Here is a 19,649-nt window from a genome sequence, read left to right as displayed (position 1 = left end):
TGCTGCATAAAGTGCGGGCCGTCTGTTCGCGCTTCCGGCGTTCACATCCTGTCTGCGCTACAGCGTAACTTCGGCCTTCCCGCTCACCGCCTCATATGCGACGTGCCCACCAGGTGGAACTCCACCTTGCACATGCTGGACAGACTGTGCGAGCAGCAGCAGGCCATAGTGGAGTTTCAGCTGCAGCACGCACGGGTCAGTCGCACTACAGAACAGCACCACTTCACCACCAATGACTGGGCCTCCATGTGAGACCTGTGTGCCCTGTTGCGCTGTTTCGAGTACTCCACCAACATGGCCAGTGGCGATGACGCCGTTATCAGCGTTACAATACCACTTCTATGTCTCCTTGAGAAAACACTTAGGGCGATGATGGAAGAGGAGGTGGCCCAGGAGGAGGAGGAGGAGGAAGAGGGGTCATTTTTAGCACTTTCAGGCCAGTCTCTTCGAAGTGACTCAGAGGGAGGTTTTTTGCAACAGCAGAGGCCAGGTACAAATGTGGCCAGCCAGGGCCCACTACTGGAGGACGAGGAGGACGAGGATGAGGTGGAGGAGGATGAGGATGAAGCATGGTCACAGCGGGGTGGCACCCAACGCAGCTCGGGCCCATCACTGGTGCGTGGCTGGGGGGAAAGGCAGGACGATGACGATACGCCTCCCACAGAGGACAGCTTGTCCTTACCCCTGGGCAGCCTGGCACACATGAGCGACTACATGCTGCAGTGCCTGCGCAACGACAGCAGAGTTGCCCACATTTTAACGTGTGCGGACTACTGGGTTGCCACCCTGCTGGATCCACGCTACAAAGACAATGTGCCCACCTTACTTCCTGCACTGGAGCGTGATAGGAAGATGCGCGAGTACAAGCGCACGTTGGTAGACGCGCTACTGAGAGCATTCCCAAATGTCACAGGGGAACAAGTGGAAGCCCAAGGCCAAGGCAGAGGAGGAGCAAGAGGTCGCCAAGGCAGCTGTGTCAATGCCAGCTCCTCTGAGGGCAGGGTTAGCATGGCAGAGATGTGGAAAAGTTTTGTCAACACGCCACAGCTAACTGCACCACCACCTGATACGCAACGTGTTAGCAGGAGGCAACATTTCACTAACATGGTGGAACAGTACATGTGCACACCCCTCCACGTACTGACTGATGGTTCGGCCCCATTCAACATCTGGGTCTCTAAATTGTCCACGTGGCCAGAGCTAGCCTTTTATGCCTTGGAGGAGCTGGCCTGCCCGGCGGCCAGCGTTTTGTCTGAACGTGTATTCAGCACGGCAGGGGGCGTCATTACAGACAAACGCAGCCGCCTGTCTACAGCCAATGTGGACAAGCTGACGTTCATAAAAATGAACCAGGCATGGATCCCACAGGACCTGTCCGTCCCTTGTCCAGATTAGACATTAACTACCTCCCCTTAACCATATATTATTGGACTCCAGGGCACTTCCTCATTCAATCCTCTTTTTATTTTCATTTTACCATTATATTGCGAGGCTACCCAAAGTTGAATGAACCTCTCCTCTGCCTGTGTGCTAGGCCTAAATATATGCCAATGGACTGTTCCAATGTTGGCTGACGTGAAGCCTGATTCTCTGCTATGACATGCAGACTGATTCTCTGCTGACATGAAGCCAGATCCTCTGTTACGGGACCTCTCTCCTCTGCCTGGGTGCTGGGCCTAAATATATGACAATGGACTGTTCCAATGTTGGGTGACGTGAAGCCTGATTCTCTGCTATGACATGCAGACTGATTCTCTGCTGACATGAAGCCAGATTGTCTGTTACGGGACCTCTCTCCTCTGTCTGGGTGCCGGGGCCTAAATATATGCCAATGGACTGTTACAGTGGTGGCTGACGTGAAGCCTGATTCTCTGCTATGACATGCAGACTGATTCTCTGCTGACATGAAGACAGATTCTCTGTTACGGGACCTCTCTCCTCTGCCTGGGTGCTGGGCCTAAATATATGCCAATGGACTGTTGCAGTGGTGGCTGACGTGAAGCCTGATTCTCTGCTATGACATGCAGACTGATTCTCTGCTGACATGAAGCCAGATTCTCTGTTAAGGGACCTCTCTCCTCTGCCTGGGTGCCGGGGCCTAAATATCTGACAATAGACTGTTACAGTGGTGGCTGACGTGAAGCCTGATTCTCTGCTATGGGACCTCTCTCCAATTGATATTGGTTAATTTTTATTTATTTTATTTTTATTTTTATTCATTTCCCTATCCACATTTGTTTGCAGGGGATTTACCTACATGTTGCTGCCTTTTGCAGCCTTCTAGCTCTTTCCTGGACTGTTTTACAGCCTTTTTAGTGCCGAAAAGTTTGGGTCCCTATTGACTTCAATGGGGTTCGGGTTCGGGACGAAGTTCGGATCGGGTTCGGATCCCGAACCCGAACATTTCCGGGAAGTTCGGCCGAACTTCTCGAACCCGAACATCCAGGTGTCCGCTCAACTCTAGTCACAGAGTCACCAAGGCTTTTGGGAGAAGCATAGTCCCTGCTGTCTCCACCTATGTTGGTGGCTTCTCCCACTCAGCTTGTCCTAGGTAAAAAAAAACAAAAAACAAAAACATGACACAACATGGCGCCATAAGAGACATCTCCACACAAAGTCTGACAGCCATGACGAGCCCCAGCTTCTCAGTTTCTCCAGTCCGGGGTGAAGTCTGCGTTCCTGCGATGATTGATTTCTCTGTAAAACGGATGTTTTCACTTAGCGAGCTATGGATGATAACAGCGCACATTTCTCATCGTCTATAGAGCCTTGGAAGACATTTTAGAGCCTCTCCTCCCTCCTGACCTCGTCTGGTAGCAGCATTTTAGATCTGGCGTTACATGGCCAGGCTGTTGTACATGTGGTTATAATTGTGAGTCATTTCACATGACTTTATGGGAAATAATTGTCAGCCCCGAAGTTATAGATTATTTCTCTGCACTGAGAGTGTGCAGACCCCAGTGCTAACATGACGTAAAAATGGGTCACAAAGTGGGTGGGCTTATGTAAATAGCAATAAAAGTGGGCATTCGAGGGAAATTTTGTGGGCGTTCAGGATGGGAGGTATGTATTATCTTAGTTGCAGATCTTTTTTAGTGCAAGATAGTGGGTCCTATAGCAAAAAAACAAAATGGGCTCCTAATTATGTACTGGACTTTGCCACCAGAACAGCAGGGTCTGATGTTTGTTGCCTCCTACAACCCCTTTTTTTGACCCTTGATCAATAGGTTCTCTGCATTACAAAGAAAATCCATTAATGAACACTGTAATACTTTGTTCCCCCTGCGGGGGCGCTGCAGGCAAATAGAACACTCACTGCCAGATCTCCTGAGAGATCACAGCTGATCACAGGGGCTTCCAGCCAGGAGACACTTTGTCATCAGCTTATGGTCAAGAGACCCTTTTAAGAAGTAGAGATTGCCCGAGCGGATGATATCTTTAAGACTTCAGTATTAAGACTCCTTGAAGTCACTTTGCCAACGCAAAGAAATACTGGAAAAAATGTGAATTGCATTTTTGAAGATGACTCAGAAAGAGACAAGCTATATTGTAAGGGGTCGGCTGCACGGTATTGTAATCCCATCTGCTGAGGCCTTGGCCGTCACCCATGGAGGATCAGTCTTAATACCAGATAAGTTCAGTAAATGGGGCTTCTGGTCTCAGTGTAAGACTGATGTGTGGGATTAAGATAAACACTGGAGCTCAGTAAGTGACACTGATGGAGACGATCCTTAGCACTTCTGTCTCAAGTGGAGAACACTTTAGCCTGTGGAGTCGTACAAGCCGGTAAGCTCGTGGCGGCCCTCTTACTTGCAGCCATGAGTCTTAGAGGGTTTCCTTATGATACACTCTACAGTTAAAGGAAAAATTTTTTTACTACACGTTACACTGTCTTAAGTTACCCAGATCCCACCTTGGAGGCCATCAACTAGAAACTGCACACTGAACATATATAAATCCAACATCTAGGACATGTTCCATGATGCTCATTTTTAGCTGATATTTCTAAGGCTTTTTCACATAGAAGGAGCTTAGTTGTCACATGTTTCCTCTGTAGAGACAGGGTAATAGGTGAGTGGATAGAGTCTGATACATACTTGCTGACAGCAGTTAGATTGCAGTGAGGGAACACTTCTGCTCTGTGCTCTTCATTATTATACATCCTGAGTAGTCTCCACTTCACAAGACAGTAGGAGAAACTACACTGCTGTGCTCTTATACCTCCTGAGTAGTCTCTATCTCACAAGACAGTAGAGAAACTACACAGGACACTGCTGTTCTCTCTTACCTCCTAAATAGTCTTCACTTCACAAGATAGTAGTAGAAACTACACAGGACACTGCTGTGCTCTTATACCTCCTGAGTAGTCTCTATCTCACAAGACAGTAGAGAAACTACACAGGACACTGCTGTTCTCTCTTACCTCCTAAATAGTCTTCACTTCACAAGATAGTAGTAGAAACTACACAGGACACTGCTGTGCTCTTATACCTCCTGAGTAGTCTCTATCTCACAAGACAGTAGAGAAACTACACAGGACACTGCTGTTCTCTCTTACCTCCTAAATAGTCTTCACTTCACAAGATAGTAGGAGAAACTAAACAGGACACTGCTGTGCTCTCTTACCTCCTGAGTAGTCTCTATCTCACAAGACAGTAGAGAAACTACACAGGACACTGCTGTGCTCTCTTACCTTCTGAGTAGTCTCTATCTCACAAGACACTAGAGAAACTACACAGGACACTGCTGTGCTCTCTTACCTCCTAAATAGTCTTCACTTCACAAGATAGTAGGAGAAACTACACAGGACACTGCTGTGCTCTCTTACCTCCTAAATAGTCTTCACTTCACAAGATAGTAGGAGAAACTACACAGGACACTGCTGTGCTCTCTTACCTCCTAAATAGTCTTCACTTCACAAGATAGTAGGAGAAACTACACAGGACACTGCTGCGCTCTCTTACCTCCTGAGTAGTCTCTATCTCACAAGACAGTAGAGAAACTACACAGGACACTGCTGTGCTCCCTTACCTCCTGAGTAGTCTCTATCTCACTAGTGATGAGCGGGAGGTGCCATATTCGATTTCGCGATATTTCGCGAATATTCGTGTTATATTCGTCGAAATCGAATATTCGTAATTATTCCAATCATCGCGAATAATATACGATTTTTTTTTTTTCGCGTATTGCGATTATTTATCTTGATAGTATAAGGCAACGTTCCTATGCTAATTGACTATGGCTAGGCTAATATGTGTATTTTACGAAATTTCGTGATTTGCTCTAACTTCGTCTCTTAGAATATTACGAATATTCTAAAAGACGAAGTTAGAGCAATATTACGAAATTTCGTAAAATACACATATAGATTGTAATTTAGCTAATATAGTGCTATAATCCCTTTTTTTCCTCTATTTTTTTTTGCCTCTTCTGAACTTAAGTTTTGTAAAATATGTACACTATTAAAAAATATTACTATAGCAGTATATTAGCTTAAATACAATCTATGTGTATTTTACGAAATTTCGTAATATTGCTCTAACTTCGTCCTTTAGAAATTTCGTAATATTGCTCTAACTTCGTCTTTTAGAATATTCGTAATATTCTAAAAGACGAAGTTAGAGCAATATTAAGAACATTTGCAAAAGCCGAAATTGCGATGCGAGTAATATAATACGAAATAATCGCATGAAGATTTCAATTTAGCACTGCTATATTCCATATTCTAGCCTAGTGTGGAATATAGCAGTGCTAAGTTGAAATCTTCATGCGATTATTTCGTATTATATTACTCGCATCGCAATTTCAACTATTGTGAAATTTCGTAAATCACACATATAGATTAGATTGTAATTTAGCTAATATGGAATATAGCAGTAAGTTGAAAACGCCACTGACTGGAGCAGACAGGAAGCCAGGAATCCAAAGGACAGGTAAGAACAACTTTAGAGAAGTGGGAAAGAAAAAAATATAATAAAAAAAAAAAACGAATATTCGAATTCGCGAATATATAGAACGATATTCTAAATATTCGCGAAATCTCGAAATTGCGATATTCGAGAAAAAAATTCGCAATTCGAATATTCGCGCTCAACACTATATCTCACAAGACAGTAGAGAAACTACACAGGACACTGCTGTGCTCTCTTACCTCCTGAGTAGTCTCTATCTCACAAGACAGTAGAGAAACTACACAGGACACTGCTGTGCTCTCTTACCTCCTAAGTAGTCTTCACGTCACAAGATAGTAGGAGAAACTACACAGGACACTGCTGCGCTCTCTTACCTCATGAGTAGTCTCTATCTCACAAGACAGTAGAGAAACTACACAGGACACTGCTGCGCTCTCTTACCTCATGAGTAGTCTCTATCTCACAAGACAGTAGAGAAACTACACAGGACACTGCTGCGCTCTCTTACCTCCTGAGTAGTCTCTATCTCACAAGACAGTAGAGAAACTACACAGGACACTGCTGTGCTCTCTTACCTCCTGAGTAGTCTCTATCTCACAAGGCAGTAGAGAAACTACACAGGACACTGCTGTGCTCTCTTACCTCCTGAGTAGTCTCTATCTCACAAGACAGTAGAGAAACTACACAGGACACTGCTGTGCTCTCTTACCTTCTGAGTAGTCTCCATCTTACAAGACAATAGAGAAACTACACAGGACACTGCTGTGCTCTCTTACCTCCTGAGTAGTCTCTACTTTACAAGACAATAGAGAAACTACACAGGACACTGCTGCGCTCTCTTATCTCCTGAGTAGTCTCTACTTTACAAGACAATAGAGAAACTACACAGGACACTGCTGCGCTCTCTTACCTCCTGAGTAGTCTCTACTTTACAAGACAATAGAGAAACTACACCGGACACTGCTGCGCTCTCTTACCTCCTGAGTAGTCTCCATCTTACAAGACAATAGAGAAACTACACAGGACACTGCTGCGCTCTCTTACCTCCTGAGTAGTCTCCATCTCACAAGACAATAGAGAAACTACACAGGACACTGCTGTGCTCTCTTACCTCCTGAGTAGTCTCTACTTTACAAGACAATAGAGAAACTACACCAGACACTGCTGCGCTCTCTTATCTCCTGAGTAGTCTCTATCTCACAAGACAGTAGGAGAAACTACACAGGACACTGCTGTGCTCTCTTACCTCCTGAGTAGTCTCTATCTCACAAGACAGTAGAGAAACTACACAGGACACTGCTGCGCTCTCTTACCTCCTGAGTAGTCTCTATCTCACAAGACAGTAGAGAAACTACACAGGACACTGCTGTTCTCTCTTACCTCCTAAGTAGTCTCTATCTCACAAGACAGTAGAGAAACTACACAGGACACTGCTGCACTCTCTTACCTCCTGAGTAGTCTCTATCTCACAAGACAATAGAGAAACTACACAGGACACAGCTGTGCTCTCTTACCTCCTAAGTAGTCTCTATCTCACAAGACAGTAGAGAAACTACACAGGACACTGCTGTGCTCTCTTACCTCCTAAGTAGTCTCTATCTCACAAAACAGTAGAGAAACTACACAGGACACTGCTGCGCTCTCTTACCTCCTGAGTAGTCTCTATCTCACAAGACAGTAGAGAAACTACACAGGACACTGCTGTTCTCTCTTACCTCCTGAGTAGTCTCTACTTCACAAGACAATAGAGAAACTACACAGGACACTGCTGCGCTCTCTTATCCCCTGAGTAGTCTCTATCTCACAATACCGTAAGAGAAACTACACAGGACACTGCAGTGCTCTCTTACCTCCTGAATAGTCTTTACTTCACAAGACGATATAGAAACTACACAGGACACTGCTGTGCTCTCTTATCTCGTGAGTAGTCTCTATCTCACAAGGCAGTAGGAGAAACTACACAGGATACTGCTGTGCTCTATTTCCCCCCTGTGTAGTCTCTATCTCACAAGACAGTATACTTATTTATTTATTTATTTATCTATTTATTTATTTTTGAAAGAGTGCACACATCCCAATTTTTATCAAAAACCACACAGATGAGGCATATAACTATATGTTAATCACCATCTGATATATGTCAACTACCATTTGACACTTTTTAAGTTCCCCTATCCTTATAACCTAATAAATAAGATCCATATATCCTATTTGTTGCGAGTGCCGTCCATTCATTTCATTTCCAGTAGGAGAAACTACACAGGACACTGCTGTGCTCTCTTACCTCCTGAGTAGTCTCTATCTCACAAGACACTAGAGAAACTACACAGGACACTGCTGTGCTCTCTTACCTCCTGAGTAGTCTCTATCTCACAAGACACTAGAGAAACTACACAGGACACTGCTGTGCTCTCTTACCTCCTGTGTCGGCTCTATCTCACAAGACAGTAGAGAAACTACACATGACACTGCTGTGCTCTCTTACCTCCTGAGTAATCTCTACTTCACAAGACACTAGAGAAACTACACAGGACACTGCTGCGCTCTCTTATCTCCTAAGTAGTCTCTATCTCACAAGACAGTAGGAGAAACTACACAGGACACTGCTGTGCTCTATTACCCCCCTGTGTAGTCTCTATCTCACAAGACAGTAGAGAAACTACACATGACACTGCTGTGCTCTCTTACCTCCTGAGTAGTCTCTATCTCACAAGACAGTAGAGAAACTACACATGACACTGCTGTGCTCTCTTACCTACTGAGTAGTCTCTATCTCACAAGACAGTAGGAGAAACTACACAGGACACTGCTGTGCTATATTACCCCCCTGTGTAGTCTCTATCTCACAAGACAGTAGAGAAACTACACATGACACTGCTGTGCTCTCTTACCTCCTAAGTAGTCTTCACTTCAAAAGATAGTAGGAGAAACTACACAGGACACTGCTGTGCTCTCTTACCTCCTAAATAGTCTTCACTTCACAAGATAGTAGAGAGACTACACATGACACTGCTGTGCTCTCTTACCTCCTGAGTAGTCTCTATCTCAGAAGACAGTAGAGAAACTACACAGGACACTGCTGTGCTCTCTTACCTCCTAAGTAGTCTCTATCTCACAAGACAGTAGAGAAACTACACAGTACACTGCTGCACTCTCTTACCTCCTGAGTAGTCTCTATCTCACAAGATAGTAGGAGAAACTACACAGGACACTGCTGTTCTCTCTTACCTCCTGAGTAGTCTCTACTTCAAAAGACAATAGAGAAACTACACAGGACACTGCTGCGCTCTCTTATCTCCTGAGTAGTCTCTAGCTCACAAGACAGTAGAAGAAACTACACAGGACACTGCTGTTCTCTCTTACCTCCTGAGTAGTCTCTATCTCACAAGACAGTAGAGAAACTACACAGGACACTGCTGTGCTCTCTTACCTCCTGAGTAGTCTCCATCTTACAAGACAATAGAGAAACTACACAGGACACTGCTGTGCTCTCTTACCTCCTAAGTAGTCTCTATCTCACAAGACAGTAGAGAAACTACACAGGACACTGCTGTGCTCTCTTACCTCCTGAGTAGTCTCCATCTTACAAGACAATAGAGAAACTACACAGGACACTGCTGTGCTCTCTTACCTCCTAAATAGTCTCTACTTTACAAGACAATAGAGAAACTACACAGGACACTGCTGCGCTCTCTTATCTCCTAAGTAGTCTCTATCTCACAAGGCAGTAGGAGAAACTACACAGGATACTGCTGTGCTCTCTTACCTCCTGAGTAGTCTCTATCTCACAAGACAGTATACTTATTTATTTATTTATTTATCTATTTTTGAAAGAGTGCACACATCCCAATTTTTATAAAAAAAACACACAGATGAGGCATATAACTATATGTTAATCACCATCTGATATATGTCAACTACCATTTGACACTTTTTAAGTTCCCCTATCCTTGTAACCTAATAAATAAGATCCATATATCCTATTTGTTGCGAGTGCCGTCCATTCATTTAATTTCCAGTAGGAGAAACTACACAAGACACTGCTGTGCTCTCTTACCTCCTGAGTAGTCTCTATCTCACAAGACACTAGAGAAACTACACAGGACACTGCTGTGCTCTCTTACCTCCTGAGTAGTCTCTATCTCACAAGACAGTAGGAGAAACTACACAGGACACTGCTGTGCTCTCTTACCTCCTAAGTAGTCTTCACTTCAAAAGATAGTAGGAGAAACTACACAGGACACTGCTGTGCTCTCTTACCTCCTAAATAGTCTTCACTTCACAAGATAGTAGAGAGACTACACATGACACTGCTGTGCTCTCTTACCTCCTGAGTAGTCTCTATCTCAGAAGACAGTAGAGAAACTACACAGGACACTGCTGTGCTCTCTTACCTCCTAAGTAGTCTCTATCTCACAAGACAGTAGAGAAACTACACAGTACACTGCTGCGCTCTCTTACCTCCTGAGTAGTCTCTATCTCACAAGACAGTAGGAGAAACTACACAGGACACTGCTGTTCTCTCTTACCTCCTGAGTAGTCTCTACTTCAAAAGACAATAGAGAAACTACACAGGACACTGCTGCGCTCTCTTATCTCCTGAGTAGTCTCTAGCTCACAAGACAGTAGAAGAAACTACACAGGACACTGCTGTTCTCTCTTACCTCCTGAGTAGTCTCTATCTCACAAGACAGTAGAGAAACTACACAGGACACTGCTGTGCTCTCTTACCTCCTGAGTAGTCTCCATCTTACAAGACAATAGAGAAACTACACAGGACACTGCTGTGCTCTCTTACCTCCTAAGTAGTCTCTATCTCACAAGACAGTAGAGAAACTACACAGGACACTGCTGTGCTCTCTTACCTCCTGAGTAGTCTCCATCTTACAAGACAATAGAGAAACTACACAGGACACTGCTGTGCTCTCTTACCTCCTAAATAGTCTCTACTTTACAAGACAATAGAGAAACTACACAGGACACTGCTGCGCTCTCTTATCTCCTAAGTAGTCTCTATCTCACAAGGCAGTAGGAGAAACTACACAGGATACTGCTGTGCTCTCTTACCTCCTGAGTAGTCTCTATCTCACAAGACAGTATACTTATTTATTTATTTATTTATCTATTTATTTATTTTTGAAAGAGTGCACACATCCCAATTTTTATAAAAAAAACACACAGATGAGGCATATAACTATATGTTAATCACCATCTGATATATGTCAACTACCATTTGACACTTTTTAAGTTCCCCTATCCTTGTAACCTAATAAATAAGATCCATATATCCTATTTGTTGCGAGTGCCGTCCATTCATTTAATTTCCAGTAGGAGAAACTACACAAGACACTGCTGTGCTCTCTTACCTCCTGAGTAGTCTCTATCTCACAAGACACTAGAGAAACTACACAGGACACTGCTGTGCTCTCTTACCTCCTGAGTAGTCTCTATCTCACAAGACACTAGAGAAACTACACAGGACACTGCTGTGCTCTCTTACCTCCTGAGTAGTCTCTATCTCACAAGACAGTAGAGAAACTACACAGGACACTGCTGTGCTCTCTTACCTCCTGAGTAGTCTCTACTTCACAAGACAATAGAGAAACTACACAGGACACTGCTGCGCTCTTTTATCTCCTGAGTAGTCTCTAGCTCACAAGACAGTAGGAGAAACTACACAGGACACTGCTGTTCTCTCTTACCTCCTGAGTAGTCTCTACTTCACAAGACAATAGAGAAACTACACAGGACACTGCTGCGCTCTCTTATCCCCTGAGTAGTCTCTATCTCACAATACCGTAGGAGAAACTACACAGGACACTGCAGTGCTCTCTTACCTCCTGAATAGTCTTTACTTCACAAGACGATATAGAAACTACACAGGACACTGCTGCACTCTCTTATCTCCTAAGTAGTCTCTATCTCACAAGGCAGTAGGAGAAACTACACAGGATACTGCTGTGCTCTCTTACCTCCTGAGTAGTCTCTATCTCACAAGACAGTATACTTATTTATTTATTTATTTATTTATTTATCTATTTATTTATTTTTGAAAGAGTGCACACATCCTAATTTTTATCAAAAACCACACAGATGAGGCATATAACTATATGTTAATCACCATCTGATATATGTCAACTACCATTTGACACTTTTTAAGTTCCCCTATCCTTATAACCTAATAAATAAGATCCATATATCCTATTTGTTGCGAGTGCCGTCCATTCATTTTATTTCCAGTAGGAGAAACTACACAGGACACTGCTGTGCTCTCTTACCTCCTGAGTAGTCTCTATCTCACAAGACACTAGAGAAACTACACAGGACACTGCTGTGCTCTCTTACCTCCTGTGTCGGCTCTATCTCACAAGACAGTAGAGAAACTACACATGACACTGCTGTGCTCTCTTACCTCCTGAATAGTCTCTACTTCACAAGACACTAGAGAAACTACACAGGACACTGCTGCGCTCTCTTATCTCCTAAGTAGTCTCTATCTCACAAGACAATAGAGAAACTACACAGGACACTGCTGCGCTCTCTTATCTCCTGTGTCGGCTCTATCTCACAAGACAGTAGAGAAACTACACATGACACTGCTGTGCTCTCTTACCTCCTGAGTAGTCTCTATCTCACAAGACAGTATACTTATTTATTTATTTATCTTTTTATTTATTTTTGAAAGAGTGCACACATCCCAATTTTTATAAAAAAAACACACAGATGAGACATATAACTATATGTTAATCACCATCTGATATATGTCAACTACCATTTGACACTTTTTAAGTTCCCCTATCCTTATAACCTAATAAATAAGATCCATATATCCTATTTGTTGCGAGTGCCGTCCATTCATTTCATTTCCAGTAGGAGAAACTACACAGGACACTGCTGTGCTCTCTTACCTCCTGAGTAGTCTCTATCTCACAAGACACTAGAGAAACTACACAGGACACTGCTGTGCTCTCTTACCTCCTGTGTCGGCTCTATCTCACAAGACACTAGAGAAACTAAACAGGACACTGCTGCGCTCTCTTATCTCCTAAGTAGTCTCTATCTCACAAGACATTAGAGAAACTGCACAGGACACTGCTGTGCTCTCTTACCTCCTGAGTAGTCTCTAGCTCACAAGACAGTAGGAAAAACTACACAGGACACTGCTGTTCTCTCTTACCTCCTGAGTAGTCTCTACTTCACAAGACAATAGAGAAACTACACAGGACACTGCTGCGCTCTCTTATCCCCTGAGTAGTCTCTATCTCACAATACCGTAGGAGAAACTACACAGGACACTGCAGTGCTCTCTTACCTCCTGAATAGTCTTTACTTCACAAGACGATATAGAAACTACACAGGACACTGCTGCACTCTCTTATCTCCTGAGTAGTCTCTATCTCACAAGGCAGTAGGAGAAACTACACAGGATACTGCTGTGCTCTCTTACCTCCTGAGTAGTCTCTATCTCACAAGACAGTATACTTATTTATTTATCTATTTATTTATTTTTGAAAGAGTGCACACATCCCAATTTTTATCAAAAACCACACAGATGAGGCATATAACTATATGTTAATCACCATCTGATATATGTCAACTACCATTTGACACTTTTTAAGTTCCCCTATCCTTATAACCTAATAAATAAGATCCATATATCCTATTTGTTGGGAGTGCCGTCCATTCATTTCATTTCCAGTAGGAGAAACTACACAGGACACTGCTGTGCTCTCTTACCTCCTGAGTAGTCTCTATCTCACAAGACACTAGAGAAACTACACAGGACACTGCTGTGCTCTCTTACCTCCTGTGTCGGCTCTATCTCACAAGACAGTAGAGAAACTACACATGACACTGCTGTGCTCTCTTACCTCCTGAGTAGTCTCTACTTCACAAGACACTAGAGAAACTACACAGGACACTGCTGCGCTCTCTTATCTCCTGAATAGTCTCTACTTCACAAGACACTAGAGAAACTACACAGGACACTGCTGCGCTCTCTTACCTCCTGAGTAGTCTCTATCTCACAAGACAGTAGAGAAACTACACAGGACACTGCTGTGCTCTCTTACCTCCTGAGTAGTCTCTATCTCACAAGACAATAGAGAAACTACACAGGACACTGCTGCGCTCTCTTATCTCCTAAGTAGTCTCTATCTCACAAGACACTAGAGAAACTGCACAGGACACTGCTGTGCTCTATTACCTCCTGAGTAGTTTCTATCTCACAAGACAGTAGAGAAACTACACATGACACTGCTGTGCTCTCTTACCTCCTGAGTAGTCTCTACTTCACAAGACAATAGAGATTCTACACAGGACACTGCTGCGCTCTCTTACCTCCTGAGTAGTTTCTATCTCACAAGACAGTAGAGAAACTACACAGGACACTGCTGTGCTCTCTTACCTCCTGAGTAGTCTCTACTTCACAAGACACTGCTGCACTGGCTTAGTTATTACAAGGCATGTCTCTGTTTAAAGGGTTGAACATTGACTTATAGGATATCTGCCTTACATCTGGTGGCATCAGAGGCAGAGCTTGTTAAGAGCTCATTTGCATCCCTTCTTCCCAGAATTCCGGAGGAGCATTTATGGCTTATAAGTCTCCTCACGCCGATTAAGGTGCTCTCTCCCCATGGAGAGATGGTATCCCCTAAATTATCCATGTTACTAGATTATCATGTTATTAAGTTATCCATGTAACTAGATTATCAATGTAACTAGGTTACCCATGTAACTACATTGTATGAGCTGATTCATGTTACTAGGTTATCCACATAACTAGATTATAAAAGTTAATCAAAATCCCAGATTTTATTTCAAGACACGGAGGCTCCTATTGCTTAACCCTTTCTTTACTGACACACAACAGCAGCAAAGAATCCAATAACAAAATCAACCAATGGGCACACAGCCCTCCCCTTAGCCCCACCCCTTCAGTCCTTCTTCCTCTTTCTTTGCTGCTGCACACAAGTTAAGTATTCCACCCTCCTGCTTGCAGGGGTTGGTGGTATTATATTTGTATAGATATTATTTCTTCCCCATTTGTTTTCTCTCCCCATATATTTAGGGGTATTTATAGATAGGTGTTTTATTCCCTACTGGTCGTTTAGGCCGTTCTTGCGGTCCACACCTTTGTTTATCTTCCCCCCTTTTTTTTTCCACCCCTTTTGGCTCTGCTCTATTCCCCGTTCCTTGTCCGGGACTCTTGGGGCTGTTATTTGTTTTTGGCTGCGCTGCGCTCTTACCCCTGAGGTCCCGCTTCTCTCCGCTCCTCCGTGCGTCCGAGATCTCGCGATTTTTCGCGGGATCTCGGGCGGCTTCGCTCCTGTTCCTGCCACTGGTTCCCGCCGTCTCTGTTGGTGCGCCCGAGATCTCGCGAGATTTCGGGCGCCATCTTAGTTTCGCCTTACCGCTCCGATCATTAGGTGGACGGTTCTCTCCAGCGGCAGCTGCATGCGGCGGATCGGTGGCTCCTACTGTAGGGTGACTAACCCTGCATAGTTATTCTTGCTTTTAGGGACAGTACTGCAGCGTAGGGTGTCTATATTACTGCCAGGCTTTAACTGCCCTATTATACCCACACAGTTATGTCCGCCCAGAAGGCTCCAACTTCAGCCCAGGGGGCCCCTTCTCAGGGTGAGCTTCCCCTTTCCCCTCAGAATTTGGGGATTATGCCTTCTACCGGAGGGGCTACTCCCGTGCCATCGGACACTCAGGCCATGACCCTGCAAAGATCTATATCTGAGGCCATTATGTCTGCCATGGGTTCTATGTCGTCAGCTTTGACGCACTCTATCTCCCAGGTGCTCATTGCCAATACATCATCTTCAGCTGTGGTTCCTAGCCCCGCCCCCTTGCCAGCCCCTAATGCCTCCAGGAACATTATGAATGATGGCCTTGTCCCATCCAATGACGGCGCGCCTCGGCCGCGCAAAAGAGCCTGTCCGCGCCAGGCAGAAAGAGCACGGCACTGGAAGTCGGCCCGGTCCCAGCCGGAGCTAGAGTCCGATTCTAATGCGGAATCCGAGGAGGAGGCTTGGTTAGAATCTTATAATGATTCTGAGGATCTAGACATTGATGGGTCGCCTGTCCAAGGCACCTCTGTTTCTTTTTCGACCTTACCCCAACGACCGGTAGAGGTCGACCCGACGGACCCTGGCCAGTCCGTTTCTCTTGTAGATCCGGCGGGTGTCCCACTCTTTGACCCGAATTCCCTTCATCACCCCAGGTCTGCGGAGTGGCTTCCGGCGCCTCACGTTGCCAGTTATTTGGAGTCCATGGTCCGCAAGCCTCTTAGCAAAGAGGCACGGAACAAACTCCGGGCTGAATGCCCTCGGCCGGCGATACCTAATAAGGTATGCGAAACCCCGGTCGTGGACCCGAAGATGGTCCAGTTCCTGTCTAAAACGGGATTTAGTCCCAAGAGAGGCCTAGACTCGGCTCTCAAAGCTTGTCAGGACAAGTTATTGGATATTATGGGGCCCCTGACAAAAATCTTTGATTTGGCGGAATCCGCCTTGGCGGAAGGGCAACTGGTCGACCCGGAGGAACTCCGTGGTTGGGCCCAAAGAGCCATTTGCATGGCAGGAAATGCAAACACCTCCCTGAGTATTGAAAGGCGCAAGGCCATCCTCCTGAAAATCGAGCCTAAGCTGACCAATATGGCTCTGTCGGAATCAGGTAAAGAGGCCCAAGGTTTCCTCTTTGGGGATCCCTTCGTTAAGGAGCTAGGGAAGTTCGTAGGGACCTTTACCGCCCTTGATAAAGCCCAGACGTCAATGCGTAGGGTATTTAGCGGTAGGGTTTCTGCTAGGGCCGGCAGTACAAGGGGCCGTCTGTCCGGCCGTTCCTTGTTCCAGACCCGAGGTTCGGGTCGAGGCTCCTTCGCTTCCTACCGCCCGCCTGTCCATGACCAGAGACACCAGCCGTCCTTCTTCCCTTCCCGTGGTGCTCAGGGACGGGGAAGGCCTTACAGAGGAAATCCAAACCTCAGACGCCCATTTGGTAAGTCTACCTCCTGTTCTCCCTTTTTCGGAACGTTATGTCGGGGGCAGACTCCAACATTTTATGCATGTTTGGGCGTTCATTACCAGCGACCCGTGGGTACTGTCCACGGTTCAGGGCTTCCGCATAGAGCTTGTGGCCCCCCCCCCCCCGTGGTTCCGCCCCCTCTTCCTTCCACGTTCCGATCGCAGGTATCGCAGAACCTGGTGGACGTGGAGCTGCGGGCCCTTTATCTCAAAGGGGCGGTGGAACCGGCCCCTCTCGATCGCGACGGGGTGATCAGCAGTATTTTCCTGGTGGAAAAGAAGGGAGGCCAGTTCCGTCCCGTCATCAATCTAAAGGCCCTAAATGCATTCGTCAGGTACAGACATTTCAAAATGGAGGGCATTCACCTCCTGAGGGACATGCTGCTTCCCGGAGACTGGATGGCCAAGTTGGACCTCAAGGATGCATACTTGACGGTTCCGATAGCACTTCCCTCCAGGGACCTTCTTCGTTTCCACTGGCAGGGGTCGATATGGCGCTTCACGTGTCTCCCCTTCGGACTGTCGTCCGCCCCCTGGTGCTTCACCAAGCTGTTACGCCCGGTGGTGGCGTGGCTTCGTTCTCGGGGGGTGAGACTCATAATCTATCTGGACGACATCCTGATCATGGCTGTGGACCGGACCTCCCTCCTGTCCCACCTTCAGTTGGCGGTACGCCTTCTCTCCTCCCTGGGTTTCATAATCAACCAGGAGAAGTCTTGTCTGATTCCTGCTCAGACCATGGAGTTTCTCGGTTTCCAAGTGGACTCCCTCTCTTTGACTCTGAGTCTCCCTCCTTTGAAAGTGCGGTCGATCCGCAAGGAGTTACGTCGCACCCTCTCTCTTCCCCAGGTCTCACTGCGTCATTTGGCCAGGGTGATAGGTCTCTTATCATCGTCCATTCAGGCTATCTTTCCGGCTCCCCTTCATTATCGGGCCCTCCAGCGTCTCAAAATCGCGCACCTACAGGCTGGTGCGTCTTATGCGGATCTAATCGCTTTGGATCCGGAGACGAGGGACGAATTGGAATGGTGGATTGCCAACCTCTCTGCCTGGAATGGCAGGGCTCTGTTTGGTCCCCACCCGGACGTGGTGATCGAATCGGACGCCAGCCTTCACGGTTGGGGCGCCCATTGCGAGGGGGTTTCCACGGGAGGCCCTTGGTCCACAGAGGAGTCTCACTTGCACATCAATGCCCTGGAACTTCTGGTGGGTTCCTTTGCCATTCGCAGCTTCACCTGCGGGAGGGCCAGGGCATGTATTCGCCTTCGCATGGACAACATCTCAGCTGTCCGTTACATCAATTCCATGGGAGGTACCCGATCGTCGATGTTGACTCATCTGGCCAAGGATTTTTGGGATTATTGCCTGGACCGCAACGTCTCGGTGGTGGCGGAATACCTACCGGGATTACACAACACGCTGGCCGATTGGAACTCACGCTACATCTCGGATGCCAGCGACTGGAGATTGGATGTGGAGGTCTTCTCTGTCATCGTGTCTCGTTGGGGTCCGTTTTCGATCGACCTTTTCGCTTCGCGCTGGAACGCACAACTTCCCAGATACTTCAGTTGGAGACCGGACCCGGCCGCGGAGGCAGTGGATGCCCTTCTTCAACAGTGGTCGGAGGGGGTGATGTATGCCTTCCCGCCGTTCTCGCTGATCCCGCGGATTTTGGCCAAGATACGCCTACATGCCTCGGAGCTGGTGTTGATACTTCCTTTTTGGGGCACTCAGTCGTGGTTCCCGCAGCTCTTGGAGCTTCTGGTGGAGATCCCCCTTCTGCTTCCTCTCCGGACGTCACTGCTGCTGGATCCTCTGAACCATCCTCATCCTCTAGTGCTGGACGGGTCCCTTCGTCTTCTGGCCTGCAGGGTGTCGGGTTGTCTTGGCAGACCGAGGGACTTTCGGTTGTCTTCTGTGGTTTCCGTTGCCACCGTGCCTCCGAGTCGTTTGTTCGAAGATGTGGTGATCGCTTCGTTGGAGTTCTCCTGGTTCCGGTTGTTCCAGTTTTTCCGTTGGTGGGCTTGTGGAGACAAAGAAAGAGGAAGAAGGACTGAAGGGGTGGTCCCTTTATACTGGGGCTAAGGGGAGGGCTGTGTGCCCATTGGTTGATTTTGTTATTGGATTCTTTGCTGCTGTTGTGTGTCAGTAAAGAAAGGGTTAAGCAATACTCGCCTCCGTGTCTTTCATAAAATCATGACTTTACGTCATATTTTAGGAAAATCATACAATTATTTTTTCATACACCTAAAACTATGTGAAAAAAAGGATGTCTTCCCCCTTTATCTCTGATATTTTTGGTTGCAGCAGGCTGCAGGGGTGGAGAGCAGAGGAGAGGATTGGAGTAATAGTAGCAAGAATAGAGGTCACCGTTGATCTGTACCCTTACACTCCCTACGGTGATGGGAGGGGCACACCTTTCTTCCCTTAAGGGCACAAACTGGTCCTGCAGTTCTCCTTCTTGGTGTTAGTTCATGGGGCCCTTGATGGTGGTCATATCAGGGCCTCCTGCAGGGTTGAAGGCAATGATGAGGCAGTTTTGCAGTAGAACATTCCTTACTGAAGAATGAAGTTCAGGGACATCAGTTACAGTTCTCCGCATTAATGGACCAGCATGTTACATGGCTGCACAGGTGGTTAGTAGGCCAAGATGTCTCTTTAATGAATATTCCTCACACTGCACTTCTCTAACTGCGTTTTTCAT

The sequence above is a fragment of the Bufo gargarizans genome, chromosome 4 (assembly GCF_014858855.1).
Source record: "Bufo gargarizans isolate SCDJY-AF-19 chromosome 4, ASM1485885v1, whole genome shotgun sequence".
Taxonomy (NCBI): Eukaryota; Metazoa; Chordata; class Amphibia; order Anura; family Bufonidae; genus Bufo; species Bufo gargarizans.
The sequence above is the reverse complement of the archived record's forward strand: the minus strand, read 5'-3'. Positions refer to the sequence as shown.